This window comes from Phocoena phocoena, chromosome 20, assembly GCF_963924675.1.
Source record: "Phocoena phocoena chromosome 20, mPhoPho1.1, whole genome shotgun sequence".
Taxonomy (NCBI): Eukaryota; Metazoa; Chordata; class Mammalia; order Artiodactyla; family Phocoenidae; genus Phocoena; species Phocoena phocoena.
The window spans coordinates 32599801-32614777 of record NC_089238.1 but is presented as its reverse complement, the minus strand read 5'-3'; positions in this window follow the sequence as shown (position 1 = coordinate 32614777).

The window sequence follows — 14977 nt, the reverse complement described above, 5'->3', positions numbered from 1 at the left end:
GTGAATGATCGTATTGAGCACCAAGCTCTGCTTTAAATAGAAAGTTATAAACAGAAGGAGCACAGGAGGAGGGAATAAATCATTCTGTTTGGAGTCTTATCTAAGCAGGATTCACAAAAAGGGTATATTTGAGCTGGACCAGGTGGGAATGGGGAGGTGTGGGATTCCCCAGAGGCAGACAGGACAGGACCAGAGAAAAATCTTTTTGGCTGCCTGTGTAGAGGGTGGTATGGAGGAAATGAGACTGAGGAGGGGGGTCTCATCTGGGACGTGAAACAGGGCTCTGTGTGTGGGTGACTGCTGTGGCCCAGAAGGAAGGGTGGAGGGACCTCATTCCACAGTTGAACCAGAGGCACTAGGAGACGCATTAGTGAATGGAAGTATTGATCATGTGCTGCGATGGCTCGGGTGTGGGGAAACAGGTGCTCTGACACACTGTTGGTGGCAGTGTGAATTGGGGCAACCTCAGTGGGGGCAATTTGATGACTTTAAAATGCACACGGACTTACCTGGTGGCGCAGTGGTTAAGAATCCGCCTGCTAATGCAAGGGAAAACGGGTTCGAGCCCTGGTCTGGGAAGATCCCACATGCTGCGGAGCAACTAAGCCTGTGCGCCACAGCTACTGAGCCTGTGTGCCACAACTACTGAAGCCTTTGCGCCTAGAACCCGTGCTCCACAACAAGAGAAGCCACTGCAATGAGAGGGCTGCACACTGCAATGAAGACCCAACGCAGCCAAAAATAAAAAATGTAAATACAAAAAATATATTTATTTTAAAAAAATAAATAAAGTACACACATCCTTTGAGCCAGGAATTTCACTTCTAGGGATTTATTCCACACATATGCATACTTGCTCATGTATGTTAGAAAGTAGCATATTGCTCAAATATATGACAATTTTCTATTTCCCAAAGAGATCAAAACCAAAAACAGCATCACACCTATTAGGAGGACTACTGTCAAAAACCAGAAAACAATGAGTTTTGACAAGGATGTGGAGAAATTGGAACACTTGTGCACTGTTGGTGGGAATAGAAAATGGTGCCACCACTGTGGAAAACTGTATGGTGGTTCCTCAAAATATTAAAAATAGAATTACCATATAATCCAGCAATTGCACTTCTAGCTATATACACAAAAGAATTGAAAGCAGGGTCTCAAAGAGGTATTTGTATACCCATGATCATAGCAGCATTATTCACAATAAGCAAAATGTTGAAGAAACCCAAGTGTCCACTGATGGATGGATGGATATATGAACGAAATGTGGTCTATACATACAACGGAATATTATTCAGCCTGAAAAAAGGAAGGAAAATTTGACATATGCTGTAATGTAGATGAAACTTGAGGACATTATACTATGTGAAATAAGCCAGTCACAAAAAGACAAATACTGTATGATCCACTTTTACGTGAATTAGTCAAAATCATAGAGACCGAGAGTAAAATGGTGATTGGGAGAAACTAGAGAATGAGGAGTTATTGTTTTGGGGGGACAGAATTTTAGTTTTGCAAGATCAAAAGTTATGGAGGTGGATGGGGGTGATGTTTGCACAATAGTGTGAATGTATTTAATACCACTGAACTAACTGTAAACTTGAAAATGGTTAAGACAGTAAATTTTATGTTATGTGTATTTTACCACAACTAAAAATAATAATAATTTTTAAAAAACCAACAACACATTCATGGACCAGCTTGTATTTATAACTTTTAGGTATGTAGGTTAAATAGTCAAATACTTAAAATATTTAGTGTATTAATTTTTATACATATATTTTAAAAATCACATATTAGATAAAACATCACTTTAGAAATACAGCTTTGTCCCCTCTATCACATTAAACAATTATGTTCTACTTTTTGCATTACACTTCTGCTGATGCATCTCTGTTACCTTTTTGTCATTGTCACATGAAAAGGTGCTCAACAACACTAATTGTCAGGGAAATGCAAATCAAAACCACAATGAGATATCACCTCACACCTGTCAGAATGACTATTATCAAAAAGACGACAAGTAGAGCTTCCCTGGTGGCGCAGTGGTTGAGAGTCTGCCTGCTGATGCAGGGGACATGGGTTCATGCCCCGGTCCGGGAAGATCCCACATGCCGCGGAGTGGCTGGGCCCATGAACCATGGCCGTTGAGCTTGCGCGTCCAGAGCCTGTGCTCCGCAACGGGGGAGGCCACAACAGTGAGAAGCCCACATACCGCAAAAAAAACAAAAAAAACCAAGAAAAACAAGTAATAAGTGTTGACAGGGATGTGGAGAAAAGCGAACACTTATGCACTGTTAGTAGGAATGTAAATTGGTGCAGCCACTAAGGAAAACATTATGAAGGTTCTTCAAAAAGTTAAAAATAGAACTACTGAAGGATCCAGCAATTCCACTCCTGGGTATTTACCCAAAGAAAACGAAAACACTAATTAGAGAAGATATATGCACCTCTATGTTCACTGCAACATTATTTACAATAGCCAAGATATGGAAGCCACTTCAGTGCCCATCAATAGATGCATGGATAAAGAAGACTTGGTGTATATATACAATGGAATATTACTCAGCCATAAAAAAGAATGAAACCTTGCCCTTTGCAACAACATGGCTGGACCCAGAGGGTATTATGCTAAGTGAAATAAGTCAGACAAAGACAAATATGGTATGATTTCACTTATATGTGGAATCTAAAAAACAAAACAAATGAACAAACATAACAAAACAGAAACAGAGTCATAGATTCAGATAACAAATAAGTGGTTGCCAGAAGGGGGCAATGAGAAAAATAGGTGAGGGAGATTAAAAGGTACGAACTTCCTGTTGCAAAATAAATTAGTCATGGGTATGAAATGTACGGTGTGGGTAATATAGTCAGTAATTATGTAATATCTTTGTATGGTAGCAGATGGTTTCTAGATTTATCATGGTGATCATTTTTAAATGTATAGAAATATGGAATCACTATGCTGTATAATAGGAACTAATGTGTTGTAGGTCAATTATACTTCAAAAACAAACAATAGAAAAAGAGATCAGATTTGTGGTTAACAGAAGCAGGGAGTGGGGAGAAGGGGAATTGGATGAAGGTGGTCAAAAGGTACAAACTTCCAATTATAAGATAAATAAGTTCTCGGGATGTAATGTACAACATGACAAATATAATTAACACGGCTGTACGTTATAGATGAAAATTATTAAGAGAGTAGATCCTGAGTTCTCATCGCAAGAAAAAAACATTTTTCTATTTCTTTAATTTTGTATCTACATGATATGATGGATGTTCACTAAACTTACTGTGGTACTTGCTTCGTGATGTATGTACGTCAGATCATTATGTTGTACACCTTAAACTTACACAGTGCTGCAGGTCAACTGTATCTCAGTATAACTGGGAGGGAAGAAAGCTTCCATTTAAACCATTTTTAGGTGTGAATTCAGTGGCATTAATTACCCCCACATTGTTGTGCGACCATCACTGCTATCTGTTTCCAAAGCTTTTTCATCACCCCAGACTCTAAGCACAAAGCAATAACTCCTTATTTCTCCATTACCCCAGCCCCTGGTAACCTCTAATCTACTTCCTATTTCTATGAATTTGCCTCTTCTAGATATTTCTTACAAATGGAATCATTCAATCTTTGCACTTTTGTGTCTGGCTTATTACACTTAGTGTAGTGTTTTCAAGGTTCATCCATGTTGTTGCCGAATCATATTGCATTGTATGGATATACCAATTTTGTTTATCTGTTCATCTGTCAATGGACACTTAGGTTTTTTCTACCTCGTGGCTAGCTTGCCTATTTTTGAATTTTATATAAATGGAATCATACAGCCTATACTCCTTTATGTATACCTTCCTTCGCTCATGTTTCTGAGATTCTTCCAAGCCGTTGCATGCTGTTATAATTTGTTCATTTTCAATGCTCTATAGTATTTGTATGTATATACAACAATCGATCCATTCTACTGTTGTTGACAGTCTTTGGCTATTACAAATTCTGACACCAATTCTGATGTGCGTTTTTCAACATTACCAAGCAGTCAACTCAATTCTGACACTACCTGGAGATATCATTAGATCCCACAGGTTAAGGACCCAGTCCTACAAGACGCCTCCCCTAACCCACCCCACTCCCCTGGCCAACTTCCAGATGCCAATCAAAAGTCCAGGTTGTCTCCTGTGCTTTTGACTGACAAACTATAGATGAGAGGTTCTAACGAACCCCCCCACTTGGCTTCAATTAATTTGCTAGAGTGGCTCACAGAACTCAGAGAAACAGTTTACTTTCCAGATTACCAGCTTATTATAAAAGGATATAACTCAGGAACAGCCAGATGGAAGTGATGCATAGGGCAAGGTATGTGGGAAGGGACTCGGAGTGTCTATGCCCTCTCTGAGTACACCACTCTCTCCGCATCTCTATGTGTTCACCAGCCTGGAAGTTCTGCAAACCCCACCCTTTGGGGTTTTTATGGAGGCTTCGTTACATAGGCTTGATAGATCAAATCATTGGCTATTGGTGATTGACCTTAATCACTAGCTCCTCTTTCCTCCCCAGAAGTTGGGGTGGGACTGAAACTCCAAGCCTCCAATCATGTGGTTGGTTCCCTTAGCAACCTGTCCCCAATCTTACCTTACCTAGGGGCTTTCCAAAAGTCACTTCAATAGCATAACAACATACCTTTATCACTCTCATCACTTAGGAAATTACAAGGAATTTAGGAGCTATGTGCCGGGAACTCAGAGGAAGACCAAAGGTATGTTTTTTTTGTTTTGTTTTGTTTTTTTAAATTTTATTTATTTATTTATTTTTGGCCGCGTTGGGTCTTCGTTGCTGCACACAGGCGTTCTCTAGTTGCGGTGAGTGGGAGCTGTTTGTTGCTGTGCGAGGGCCTCTCATTGCGGTGGCTTCTCTTGTTGCGGAGCACGGGCTCCAGGCGCGCGGGCTTCAGTAGTTGTGGCATACAGGCTCAGTAGTTGTGGCTCATGGGCTCTAGAGTGCACTCAGTAGTTGTGGCGCACAGGCTTGGTTGCTCCATGGCATGTAGGATCTTCCCGGACCAGGGCTCGAGCCCGTGTCCCCTGCATTGGCAGGCAGATTCTTAACCACTGCGCCACCAGGGAAGCCCCAAAGGTATGTTTTTTATTATCGATCACAATATCGTACTACTGCTTTGAATTTTCTTATACATGCCTTTTCATGAATATGTGCTAGCATTTTTGTTAAGTATATTTCTAGGAGCGAAGCTGCTGGATCAGAGAATATACATATGTCCAGCTTTCACAGATGATGCCAAACAGTCTTCCAAAGTTGTACAATTTGTATTCCTACCAGCAGGGTATGAGAGTTCTGATTGCTCCACATCCTTGTCAACACTTGGTATTGTCTTCTGTTTTCATTCTGGCCATTCTGGTGGGTAGATAGTAGTATTGCATTGTTGTTTTAATTTGCATTTCCCTGATGGCTAATGAAGTTAAGCGTGTTTTCATATGTTTATTGGTCATTGGGATATCCTTTTATAATAAAGTGCTGACCGAGTCTTTTATCCATTTTTCTTTTGTATCATCTGCTTTTTTTCCCTTATTGTTTTGTAGAAGTTCTTTATATAGTTTGCATACAAGTCTTCTGCTGGCCATACAGATTGCAAGTATCTTTTCCTGATCTGTGGCTTCCTCTTCATTTTCTTAATGGTGTCTGATGAAGGGACATTCTTAATTTTAAAGCATTGCTTTCTAAAGTGATCTTTAAAAGATTTGTTTACAGTGTTATTTTAACATTTGCAGTTGTGAAGTCATATCCCCAGGAAGAATTATGGCATTTGTGTTAAATGCCTTTGCCTCCTTTTCCCCCTCTAACCAATTTTGTTGGGTGTCCGCCATAAACATCCCAAATTAGAATTCACTGAGGTCGTTTCAGGCTATTGTATCTTCCGCAAGTAGTACTTCCTTGTTTAAAATGAAGGAATCAGAAAGCATCAGGTAATGGGAATTTGTATATACAGTAAAGGGAACTCCCTCTTTTCTGAGAGATTTTTTTGGAGGAAAAAAAGTTACCTAATATCCAGGCATACCATAGCCAGTCTATGTAGAAGTAGTCTCTGTTCCAATGCTGTAATAGAAAAATATTGGAAATACCTGCACATCCTAATTGTGGCATATTCATTCAGTGGAATACTAAATAGCTATTCAACAAAGACGGTGAATTTATGCATAAGAATGTAGACTTAAGATGGAAAAAAAAGCTGAGAGTGGAACAGCATGTGCATTAAACTGTGCACACATCTCTTCTTGAATATGCAGTCTGCATGGAAGGAATCACACTAGTGGTAGGAAGGGGATGGGGGTGCAGGAATGGAAGGGAGCGTTATATTCTTTTGCAAATCATTTGGGGTGTTCAAAATATTTTTCAACCTGTGTGCATTTATTATTTATCCCCCAAAAGTAATTTAAAAATTGAAAAATACAAAATATAAGAATTTGAAAGGGAATAAAATTTTTCATCCTAAGAAATGTATGCAATCACTTTGAGTCCTGAATGGTTCCCTTCAAAGCTGTCAAAACTTCTCCCTACAACCTCTACTGTTGGGGTAAGGACCAAGGTGAGGGCTAAACATTGGGGTGTCTCCTTTTGGGGCTGTACTCTCAGCAGTGTGGGACCCACCTATGGCCAACTCTCAGGGCTAACGTCTCTGTGAGGCATAACCGGTGCAGTGCCTGAGGTCCACAAGAGTTCTAGCGGCGCATAGAAATGTTGGAATTGATTTAAAACAGTAGAAAAAGGATACAGTCATGCCTGGATTATATTTGTCTTTATACCAACGCAGTCATAAAATATAATTATATATCTATAGCTATATCTATAATTTTATGTGTACGTAGCTGAGCAAGGACTCGTGTACCCACGGTGCAGAAAGCCAAACTCTGACAACCGGTGTCTGCAGCAAAGTAAGGGTTTATTTGCAGGGCACCAAGCAAGGGAGCAGGAGACAAGTCTCAGATCCACCCCATCTTGGTCTTCGAGTTAAGGATGTTTTAAAGGTTAAGGACAAAGGAACTGGGATTAGTCATCATCTTGTGACGTTTCTGTGACATTTCTTAATCGTGTTTTTGGGAGTCAGGGTGTCTCTGGCTTACGCTTCTCTAGCCAGGTGGTCCATGGCAGGTGGCGGGAGCTGGTCTGTGAGCTCATCTTGCCCTGGAGAAAGAACCCGAGTTTGTACATTAATGATGAATCTCTAACAGCAGTTTTAGGACATTAACGATGTTATGGACAACAGCAATCTTAGACATCTGAGGCTGGTTGATTAGGGTTCAGTTAGCATAGGACTGAGATCAGGCGGGACAGCAGGGGAATCAAGTTTTGGATAGAGAGAGTAATCATAAATTCAGTAAGGGGATTTGGTTTTAGGGGGACTCGGATTCATACATATATATAAGCATATATATAGTTTTTTATAACGAAGAGTTCATGAAGGTGCAGAAGTACCTAGAAAGTCATAATGTGGCCCTGGGCACATTTTTTCTGTAAAGGGCCCCATAGTAAATATATTAAGCTTGGGGGCCAGATGGTCTCTGTTTTGACTGAACTCTGCCTGTAGCAGAAAGGAGCCATAGACATACACAGATGGATGGGAGTGGCTGTGTTCCAACAAAATTTTATTTACAAAAACAGGAGGTGGGCGGGGTTTGGTCCAGGGCCAACCCTCTGCAGTTGAAGTTTCAGTATTTGTTGAATGAATGGACGGACTGGAGAGGGGGGATTGCTACCAGGCCTGATCCTTGTCTGGTGGTTGAGTTTGGGTTTGGGTGGTGGGGAGTGGATACTGGGCTGGGGGTCAGTTTTCACGTTCTCAGCCCCTAACTTGCTGTGTGACCTTGGGCAAGCTGCCTTCCCTTGCTGGGCCTCAGCTCCTTGTCTGTAAGGTGGAGGCTATACCTCCCATTTGCTGGACTGTGATGAGAGAACGAAATGTAACAGAGGATATGGAAGTGCCTGGAATAGGAAAAGGAGATTCCCACTGGGCAGCTCAGGGCAGGGACTGCCAGCTTCCTGGAGGCCTGGCAGCCCAGGGAGTGTCACTTTGGCAGAGGAAAGAAGGGGGTGGGGCAACCAACAGCGTGACCCGAAACACAGTCCTCAAAGAGGGGCCGAAACTCTCACGCTGGTGAAAACACGCCTGTCAGGTTTCTGTCCTGCCTCTGAACAGGAGAGGGGAAGGCGCTCCAGGCTGGTCTCAGTTGGCAGTGGCCGCTAGTGGCTGGCAGGGCCTGGGCCCCTCATGTGCTCTTGGGCATGTGTCCAGCCAGAGGTGGCTGCGGGTGCCCCAGTGTACAACTGTTCATCAGCCAGGACACTCGCTTCAGAACCCGAGGCTGCACCTCAGGGGCAGGTGCCCGGACCCATGGGGGGAGCCCTACATCCGCATCTCTCCCCAAGGTTACCCAGTGGCCCAGTCAGGCAAACTGTCATGCGACCTGGAAGGGCAACGTGGAAGCAAGTATTAAAATAGACAACACACATGTCCAAGGATCTGGGAATTTCAGCTTCTCTCCTGCTGTATTAGTTCGAGCCCAGGCAGGATACAGAATTCACTTCACACAGGACCAACAAAATGTAGTTTTAGTGACTTACAGAGGTGTGGTCAGGACCACTGGACCCTACAGTGCAAGTTGAGGCACAAGACTGGCCCAGTGGGGTGCTATTGCCACCCTAGAGGCAGACCCAAACTCTGCTTGATTTGTTTATGAAAACAAGCAAGATCACTTGTTTATAAAGCCTTTTGTTAACTTGTGAATTCTCAAGGAAGTGAGGGAGAGTGACGGGGCTGTACATCCTGACCAGGCCAGCAGGGGAATGTGGCTGAGGAGGAGTGCATCTGGGCTTCTAACACGCTACAGCTAAGTGGTATGTGACCTGAGACAAATCTATTCTCATTGAGCCCCAGACTTGGGTGACGAAGGACTGAATTAAGTGACAATTGTGTTCGGTTGTATTTTTTTTTGAGTTACAAATCACAGAAATTCCAACTCAAACTGAATTGACCAAAGAGAGTATTTATTGGCTCTCACAAGAGTAAGGGGGATGGCTGTCGGGTCTGGCTGTATCCAGGGATTCAAACAATGCCATCTTTCTGTCTTGCATCTCTGTTTCCTTGTGTGCTGCTCATTTTCACACAGGTAGTTCTATGTGTGAACAAAGGCCAGAGATGACTTGGACATAGCCCATCCCTGGTAGGGATGGAGGAGGGGATAGGGGACTGCCTCCACCTGGGTCTCACCTGTCCCTGAAGTTGGGGGGGGCAGCCTTTCTGCAATTCATGAACTCAGAGTGGGAGAGGGATGGCTCCCTAAAGGAGCCAAGAGATGGGAGGATGGGTGCTGGGCAGGCAAAAGCACTGATGCCACCACAGTAAGCACAGCTTCATGTTTGTACATTTTTAAGTGCATCATTTCACCGATTCTTAGCACCAGCTGTGGAAACAACCCCCATCTCATGGCAAAGGCTGAGAGCTCAAAGAGTAGCTCAGACAGAGCTGGTCTCCGACCCAGGATTTCTGAGCTCTGATCTAGGACTTTTTCTGGTTCACCCCACTGCCCTTCTCTGATGCCCCTTTCGTGTTTCATGCCCCTGCAGTCCTGCATTGCCCAGGGAAGATTGCTGGGGCAGGGTGTGTATGCAGTCCGTCTCCCAATCAAATTCTGTGGCCCCTCCTGGTAACTGGGGACAAGGGGAGGGCAGGGGCACCATTCCCTCACCCTCACTCGCACCCCGCCCAGGAAACTAAGCTCTGTTCTCTGGGACCCACTCCCCCATCGGTGACATCGTCTGCACACACAGCCATTGTCTGCAGAATGTTTTGCTCTCCACCAGGAACCCTTAAGAAGCTCTGGTGGGGAGTCGGGGGTGGAGCAGGGAAAGACACCAGGAGGGGCCAGTGGGAGGGGAGGGGATCTCCCTAGGCAATGAACACAGCTGGTAGAGGCATCTTCCCAGAACGAGCATGGCCCCAGAGAGCTGAGAGCTGAGAGCATGGACTAGAGCCAGTACCCATTCTTGTCCTGCCCTCAGTTTACCCACTTGTGGAACTTCCTGGCTCTAAAACTCATTGATTGACAAAGGGTCAATTTTGTCACACTATAAAAGGTTCCCACAAATCAATGAGAAGAAACGCTCCCAAAGAAAACTGGGCAATGGGCATAAGCAGGCCTTCCTCCCCTCCCCTAAAAGAAATCCTCTGGTTAAACAGTTAACAACTAACATGAGAAAAATGTTCAAACTCAGCAGCAATCAAAGAACTGCAGGTAAAACCAACACAACAATATTGCTTCCCCCAATCATGTTGATAAAAGTGATCTCATTCCAGGTGTGTGAGGGGTGGGGGGATGGGCACTCAGCCACTTGCGGGAGGGGTAGAAACAGTTACTACTCTCCTTCTGGAAGGTAATTTGTCAGTATGTAATAAAAGCTTAGAACACTGTGGGCTGGTGATTCCACTTTGTTTTCATATCTAGAACTTTCTCTAAAGGCAAGAATCATGGATGTTTGCAAAGGTAGTTTAGCAAAGCATACAGTAGGAAGAGAAATATTCTAAAATCATAGATCCCACCTCCTCCCCCCATTCCTTAAAATACTCCAAAGTCTTCTTGTCAAGCTTAGAATAAATCCAACTCCTGACCCCGTGGGCTGGCCTTGCTCTCTTTCTCTCTCCTTTTCACCTTCCTTATCTCCTTTCTGTTCCTCACATTCGTCAGGCTTTGTCCAGCCTCAGGATCTTTGCACTGGCTACTTCCTCTGCCTGGGATGCTCATCTCCCTCGAATGTGAGCCCCATGTGGGAGGGTTTCTGTGTTAGTTCCCTGCTGGATCCTTGGCCTGCCCCCTGACAGCAGTAGATGTTCATTGAATAAATGAACAATTGAGAGCAGGTGCGGCTTCAGTTCAGGCCCTACCACTGATTAGCTGTGTGACCTTGAGCAAGTTCCTTCACCTCTCTGAGCCTTGGGCTCCTCTAGTGTGAAGTACAAATAGAAGAACTGCCCTGTGGGGTTCTTATTAGGATTAATGTCAGTAAAGCATATAAAGTCTGGTGCAGTTATGAGCCCTCAAAAACTATTTGCGATAATTATGGATGTTTCCAAAATATTATCTGTAACTGTCCAGACATGGGTTGAAGAATCTCCTTTGGGGCATCTGCAGAATGTATCCACCAAAAGCATGTTGTAGAAATCAACCTGTGGACATGAAAGAGGTTAAAGATATACTGTTTACTCACTTATTTCATCATGATGGGCATACAATGCATCCTCAGAAAAATTCAAGCAACAAATAAAGTGAAAGTCTCCTGCAGGTGAAGCTTCTCATCCAAATTTCATGCTGTATTAATGAAAAAGGCAGGTTAAAAAAAAACATGCCTGGTATGAGCTTACTTTTAGAAAATAAAATATATTAATATGTACTCATAAGGGAAAGCCTGGAGGATTTACATTTAAATTGTTAAGGTTGGGGACTTCCCTGGTGGTCGGTGGTTAAGACCCAGCACGGGTTTGATCCCTGGTCGGGGAACTAAGATCCCGCAAGCCGCATGGCTCAGCCAAAAAACCAAAAAATTTTTGTTTAAGTTGTTTGGCGATAGAGTAGATATTGATGGCATTTTTCATAGACAGCTTTGGCTTTCCTGTGGCTTTCTCATTGTCTGTTACCTTATGCAATCTGAAAAAGCCCATGTAACAGTTAAGTGAGCCTCCCCACTCCGCTCACCTGCTACCATTTGGCTACGTGATTCCCAGGGCCTCTTGTGAAGACTCAGGTGTCCTATGTTGTCTTAGGCAGCATTACTGAGGCTCGGAGTTGTGCCAGGGACCCCAGTAAACATTCTCAGTAAACATTCAAGTGTTGAAGAGATGGGTGGCTTGTGGTCCTGGGGTTTGGCACTTTCCTGAGAAGAGTCCTAGATTTGCAAGAAGAATGTGTTAAGCCAAGCACAAATTTGGAACTCAGGGCACCCTGGGCATCAGTGAGGACAAACAAACAAACAAAATAATCACACAATGGCTTAAGAAATAAAAGGAGTTTATTGGTACATGTAACTGAAAGAGCTTCAGGCACAGCTGGATCCAGGTGCTCAACTGGTGCCTTCCAGAATCTTCAAGGCTCTATATTCCTCTGCTGGCTCTGCTCTGAGGCAGGCTCTCTTTGTGTGGTGGCGAGATGACCCATCAGCAGCTCCAGAGTCACACTCCAGGAGCTCAGCAATCCCAGCAGACAGAGGGCTTGTCTCTCTTTGGGGCTCCAGAAAAAGTCACAGGGAGTCCCTGATTGGCCAGGCTTGGGTTTTCTACCCACCCTTGGATCATGTGCTGGGGTTGTGATTGGCTGGATTCTGGGTCACGAGATCATCTGGCCACCAAGGCAATAGGGCCAGCTCTACCAGAATCCACGGACTGGGAGGAAGCGGGGTCTTGTTCTCATGGGACAATGGGGGGCTATTTGCAGAGGGCAGATCTCCTCTCCACTAGCTGTGTTGAAGGCTGTGCTTCATGTGTACATGAAGCACAGAAATGCCCTTTATCAGGAAAGCTGGATTAACCACAACACCCTGCCCTCAGTTCTTCCAAAGTGCAGAAGAGGGAGGCCCCATGAGGGGTGGGGAGGTGGCGTGGTGTGCATGGTGAGAGAGGGTGGGGGTCGAGGAGTCCTGCCTGGGCATCAGTTTAAAGACTGAGTGAGTGACTGTGGTCAAATCAGCCCCCTGTCCAGGCCTCGGTGTCCCCATCTATAAAGGAACCTTAATCTAGCTGAAGTCGACAGGTTTTAGGATGGTGCTGTGTAATTTTCTGATGAAATTATTGGGGTATAGCTGCCCCTCCCTTTCCACTGACTCAATAATTTCTTAATGGAATCCAGTTTATTGCTGTGATCCATGCTGGCAGGGGAATGATATAGTTTTTCCAGGAGGGGCCTGTTAGATTGGCTGCAAGAGAAGGGGAGTTTGGAGGCTATTTCTGGCAGAGTGAGGTGGGTGAAAAATGTAGGGGTGGGAGGTGACAGGAGCACTTGGGGAGAAAACCTGAGCTGGGGCCTCGTGCTCAAGATCTGGAAAGAAGGGCTGGCGCTGCGGGTGAGGAGGGGCTGGGCCGCCAGGGTCGGCAGGGTGAGGCCATGGCAGCTGAGGCGGGGAGCTGGTGGGAGAGGAATGTCCCTCTTCCTGGCACCTGTCCTTGGGCTTGTCGACCTCTGACCCCGTCCCACAAATACTCCTGGAGAGGAAGGCAAGGAGGTATGCCTCCTTAGTGCCCATCAGGTACCTGCACCTAAAACAGATCTGAGTAACAAACTATTGAGAGCCTGCTGTGGGCTGTTCTAAGTGTTTACATGGATCAGCTCAATCAAGCCTGACAGCTGAATGAAATAGACATGGCTATTAGCCGCATTCTACAGATGGGCTCAGAAAGGTGAAGTGACTTGCCCAAGGACACACAGCCTGTGAGTGATGGAGTCACACTCAGCATCTGGGTGCCTGTTAGGATGGGCAGACTGGAGTCAGAGGCAAGGAATGGTTAGGATGCAAGTGCTGGGTGAGCCAAGGGTGGAAGGAAACAATCATCTTGAGAAGGGAGGGTGAAAATCTGGAAAAGGCAAGCCTTAACCTGTGCCTTAAAGGATCTGTGCAATTTGAATAGGATAAAATGTGCAGGGAAGGGTTTTCCAGCAGGAGGGAACAACACAACAAAGGCATAGAGGCAAGCAAGTGCCAGGACATTTGGGACAGAGCAAGCAGCCTGGCAGGGGCTCTGCCAGCACTTTGTGGGTCATGAGGCCACTTGAGCAGTAGGCCGAGGGCAATACTGCTGTGTCCTGAGAGTGCCTTGAGGCCTGGAATCCCCAGCATTCGCCAGGAAAGCTGAGAGGAGGCTGTGTCCAACCCCCTTGTGTGATTTCACGGATCGAGGGGCAAAGTCCGGCAGCTTCGGGCCCCTGAGGCAGAACTGGAGGACCTGGAGGGGCAGGAAGCCCTGCTCCTCTTGGATGTACACGGAGGTGTCCACTGCCGCCTGGGCGGCTGTGGATGGGCAGGAAGCTGGCCGTTTCTTCCCGTGAGCCGGAGGAGAATGGCCTCTATGTGGGCCACAACAAAAAGGCTTTTCTGCCAAGTTGGAGGGGGAGGAAGCAGCCAGCTCAGCCCTGCCCCAGCCTGAAAGGAGGCTCTGTTGGTGGCCCTGGGGTCTTCGATGTCTAGAACGTGTGAGGAGGGAAGGCCAGGGTGGTCAGGGGCCTCCTCATCCCTTCTGGATTCTCCAGCAGCATGGGGGTGGGGGTGGGGGCGCTGGGCTGCTGTGCAAGTCATTCTGTCTGGGTTCTAATCGTCCACTTTCTGGCTGTGTGACCTTGGCCAAGTCACTTCACCTCTCTGAGCCCCGCTCGTCTCGGGAGTGAAATGTAAGCAAGGGAGCATGCAAGACGACTGGAGTCGTGATCACACACTGAGCACTCGCCAGCACTTGACAGCCAGTGTCCTCCGATCATCCTCCCAGCAGCCAGTGGGGTAGGTCATGTGATCCCCTCTACTGAGGTTTAAGTACCGGTAGCACCAGGGCTGAAGCCCAGGACGTTCTGGACTCTAAAAACCCCAAGCTGTGCAAAAGCAGAGGAAAAGAGGCTGGAAGGAAACACACCAGCTGTTCGCACTGGCTGGGGAGTGATGGCAACTTACCTTTTTCTTCTTTTTGTTTATCCGTAATGTTTTGCCTGTTTTACTTGGGAGTTAGCAAAATATAAAGAAACAAAAGATGCTGAGGGAATGGGGGGCTGGGAGGGGCCCAAGGTGAGCTTAGGTTACAGCTTGATTTAAAAAAACAAGCCATGTTAAAGATGTGGGCTTCTGTTTAATCCTGGGGAGGAGGGGGTCACTGGGGCTGCCGGGCTGTCTGGAGCTGGGGAGGGGGAGAGAGGGCCCAGGCGCTCCCCCACCCCT